Source organism: Triticum dicoccoides, chromosome 3B, assembly GCF_002162155.2.
Source record: "Triticum dicoccoides isolate Atlit2015 ecotype Zavitan chromosome 3B, WEW_v2.0, whole genome shotgun sequence".
NCBI classification, from domain to species: Eukaryota; Viridiplantae; Streptophyta; class Magnoliopsida; order Poales; family Poaceae; genus Triticum; species Triticum dicoccoides.
Window position 1 is genome coordinate 651,903,194 of NC_041385.1, and position 4,679 is coordinate 651,907,872.

At 35.7% G+C, this 4,679-nt stretch overlaps 1 long non-coding RNA gene across 2 annotated transcripts; it reads right to left on the reverse strand.

Moving 5' to 3' along the window:
* Positions 1–700: 700 nt before the first annotated feature.
* LOC119281728 lies at positions 701–4,008 on the reverse strand. Of its 2 annotated transcripts, XR_005138524.1 has the most exons (4): positions 3,345–4,008; positions 2,669–2,922; positions 2,094–2,160; positions 701–1,548 (listed from the first exon to the last, which is right to left on the reverse strand). It is a non-coding gene; the product is annotated as an uncharacterized LOC119281728 (long non-coding RNA). The 2 variants fall into 2 exon arrangements; XR_005138523.1 differs by having other exon boundaries at positions 2,669–4,008.
* Positions 4,009–4,679: the final 671 nt, after the last annotated feature.

Sequence of the window (4,679 nt, forward strand, 5' to 3'; positions counted from 1 at the left end):
GTGCGTGTTGCAAAGGAAATCCATGGTTTAGTTGATTTAGTTGTAGACAAGTGCATGTGGTAACAAATTTAAACCGAGGGCCCTTAATAAAAACGATGGATGCTTGCTGTCAATAATAAGATGTATAATAACATTTCCCGTTGCGCCAGATGGCGCAAAGTCCCATTTCAAACGAAGAGCTATTTGAAAATAATTGACAATTTGGCAATAATAAGCATCTTTTTAATAATGAAAATTGGAAGAAACATAGCCTCAAACTATGTAGTAGTAGGGTTTTCAAAATGCAGGCATTCTCTCCATACAATTCTACTACGAGTTGAAACTTAGAAATCCATATCACACTTTGTCCTTGATACGTTGTTAGTAAACTCTGCCCTCCCACTCCTCTGAATCCATAGTGTTTTGTCCTTCACAACCCCTTTATATGTCATATGCATCATAATTACTTTATTTTTTAAAGGATCTTAACAAACAATGCCTTGGAAAACATTTTTCATCTCTTCAATGATGGAGCCACTCTCTATAGCCATCTCTTCTTTCTTGAAGGGAACTGGACAAACAATACCGAACGCCATGTTTATGACATGTTGTTCTACTATAATACAAGTGCAAACAAGAAATGAGAAACCAATTGAAGAAACAAGGACTTGTTGGTCTGCTAAAATTTAAGGCAAACTTGAAAAGGAAGGGCAAACAAAGATTGACAAGTACCACATCACGAACAAACGTTTACAACAGATATAGAAGTGACAATAAACAAGTTTTTCAAGATTTACAATGAACAACATGATTTGGCTTCTTGCTCTAAAATAGAAACATCTGCAGCACTAACTTGGGGACAATCCCACCAATTCAAGGACAATGGACATATTTTCTACCCTTCACTCCTTTGCGGCTACCAATCCTTCTTTCAGTAATCTGAACACAACGTCAGTAATGCCAAGGCAAATACCATGATACTCTGTTCATGGTCATCTCCTTATTAAAGAAGTAAATGTAAAACTGGCCTGCAAGATAAAAGCATTTCCCAAATGTACAACCTGGGATCGTCGGTGCTCTTAATATTCAGTTACTGGGAATACCGCAGGATGAAATATAGTGCAAACTCCAGATCTTATAAATTTTAATATATTCAACAACTAAGATTTTGAGCCATGAGATTATATGCCAATAGTTAAATTTAAGCTTGTTAGAGCATATATCAATCATAAAAAGGCAGAAAGAATAAGCTCTGGGACACAATAAGGGCTTAAACTACTTATTTGAAAACAGTGAAACAACTCATTAAATCTAACTAATTTTAAATGATCCAGTTTTAAGAATCAATATAGTACAACTAAGAGAAGGCTACAAAATCATCAATCAAGAAGATTCTACCATATAAACTTGACAATTAGAGACAATTGTCACTGCTCCGTCACATACCGTGGTCGACATGAGCAATGACAGACATGTTATGGATATTTTTTATCCATAATTCCGCAGAGCTCCTCCGTTCTAAACTTCACCATCTTGACTGCTTTTGAATGTTAGACGAGAATACCATTCCTGCTCTAATAATAGCAAGCTATCAGAACCAAGCAATAATATAGTGTGAATAACTAAACATGGAAATCCGACAGTAATGTACTAATGATCATTTAAAGTAAATAAGACCACACATGTCTACTCAAAGCTCAAAAGCGCACTTAACAATGGTGTACAACAATTAGTTTTATACACTGCCACCAAAATATTTTAACCAACACTTCCACCAATAACCCCGGTGAAGTGAAATATATAATTAATATGGTCAATCGAGCATATTATAATTAATGTATTAGAACTAATAACAGTGCGCTGAGAAGGCAGCCATAAAGCAAGAACAACCAATGTTAAGAGCACTGACGATCACAGTAATAAGAAAAAGTATCACATGGCAATAACAAAGTAACCTAATCCATTATGAAGAGGATGCAGATGGAAAGAAACATAATCCAAAAAATAAGATTAATATAGACAAGCCTCCAAAATTGATACTACTATTGACACACCTCCAACACAAGACTATAGACATGCCTCCGAAAGTAAGACTAATGGAACACAAAGTATACCTCCTGCAATTTCTTCCATCTAATTCTTTTCGATTCTACGGGAAAAGGTTGCAACATGAGGAATAGCCTGTAGAAATAGATAAATCGAATGATGTACAAGTCAAAAATGTTACTGCTAGCCATAGTGCATACAATCTATCTCTTATTGTACTTTTTGCAACATGCTACGACTCAGAACACATACATGACATATCCTGGTAATTCTACAATGGTTACTATCGACTGAAATGAGTTGTACAGATTTTTACTGGTAAATCAATTCAGTTTATGTGTAACTAATAAAATTTTACAGGGAAATGTTGTAATGATATCATGGTGGCGCAAGCATAGAAGTTGTCACAGAGTGGAAAGAACAGTCTAGATTTTCAGTACTGAATATGCCCTTCTAGCATTGCAAAAAGCTACAGTTGAGCCTCTCGCATGCTAATTAACTATGTTGAAGCCGGTGATAAAAAATTGCACATGAAAAACAATGGAATGTTCAGGGAGCAAGTAGAAAACCTACACTTCCACACGAATTTGATACTGAAGTGCATGGGCTAAATATAAAGATGGTTGTAGTACATGATACTTACAAATGGAATTACAGCAGTCCATGGAATAATCGCCACCACAAAAGGCGAGAAAATAGAAGCTTCAGCTAGCACCGAGTCATAATATGATAGTAGATAGCGCCAAGAAGAAATAGATTATATGTCCTTTGAGCCGCCACTAAGCTGTGACTTGCTGTCTAGCAGCCACAACTTCCCTTTGAACCGCCATAGCCACTGCTTCCACATGTGTAGGTTGCTGCTGCCAAGAACTCTTACTTATCTGCACCCTCCTAGTTCTAAAATTAAAGCAATGAAGCACAAAGTTTAAAGATTTAAGAGAATAGTAAACAACTACGGGTTTCAAAGGTGTGGTGAATTTAACTTGCAAATCTACATATGTAGACCTCATTGTTAGTTATGCAAAACAACCTATAATGTAAAGGATGGAGATGCCAAAATAACTAAGATACATACTCTTATATTACACGCTTTCAAACATGACTGTCGCTGCTTTCGCGCCACATGTATTTCTATGGGAAAACATGCTGATTTGTCTAATGTAGTACGTACTTTGCAATAAAAATGATTATTATCCTTGCAGCAATACTGATAATCAAGGAAAAGTATAGAATTGAAAGCCATATCCCGAAGGGGTGTATACTAAAGCAAAATTTACCAATCAACGGATAGTGACTAATATTATGTCATTAGGTGATACCTTAAGTTCCCCTCTGAAAATGTTCTCAATCTCAACACTGTATTACGCAATGAACGCCCAGATAGATTTGATGAAGCTTCAATTCTGTACTGGGATAGAGATGGAATATATTTATCTTGCTCAAATATAAACCCAGAAAGTTTGAAAAAATTAATAGAAGGACTGCACAAAAATATGAAAGAACCAATACAGCTGATAGGTGCCTTTTCTCCATATATGATATACCTGAGCATGTAACCTATTTTTCTACAAGATATCTTTGCCTTTCTAATGGTAATTTCAAGATTCAAATATCAGATATAGTGCTCGCAGATTTGGTGTAGACTTTAGAAAGTGTGATATAACCAGAATATCAGCTGGTATGCTCAATATTGGGGCTGATATGACCAGAATATCAGTCGGTATGCTCAATACTGGGGCTGATATGACCAAAATATCAGACCATACTTGATATAAGCAGACAGCCAAGACCGCAATATCGGCCGATCCAGACACTATTTAGAATCATAGCAAAACAAGTATACAATTAAAATATCCATGACTAATTTTCTTCTGTATAACTTCTTTATTTGGTTAATATTGTGAGATATAAACTTCCGATGTAAATTTCTCAAATATTCAGTATTTTCTCCTGTAACCTATATCAGCTTCTATTGCAGCTAGCGTGAAGATTCACTTTTGTAGCCACCATACAATCAACAATGTTCCAACCAAACAACCTAAACCAGCAAGGAGCATACATCACCATCGTTCTTACAAAAGTACTGGTTTCAACAATCGTATGTAGAATAATTATGAATCCTAAAGTTCTATTGCATGACTATGTTTAAAAGTCACTAATAACCTGCCCAACAACACAAGCTATGGTTTTTTCTCTCTATAATCATATGGTCATGCTATATGTTTAACAGTTGATGGTATAAGTTCGTCCATAAAAGGGTGTGAGCCCCTCAATATGCCAACTAAATATTTTGTGCAGTGAGTGAACTATTAACTCTCTATCATGATACTCATAGTGATATTGAAAAATAAATACATGCCTGAATTGCATAACTAAGAGGAGAAAATCTGATGCATAAGCATACTCATCAACTTTCAGATAATCCATATAGAGGGTTGTTGGGCTCCAGGGGAGAATCACATGCCACTTTCAGTTGAATCACTTTCCCCAGCAGCAGAGATATGTGATATAAAGATGGCCTTGGCTAAAAAGGAATCAACTGGCCGAGAATTCGCATAAGGTCGTTCGATAAATACCTGCTAATAATTAATTGATCAAAATTAATTGGGAACAATCACTCTAAACAGCTAACAATAATAAACATCACCAACTCA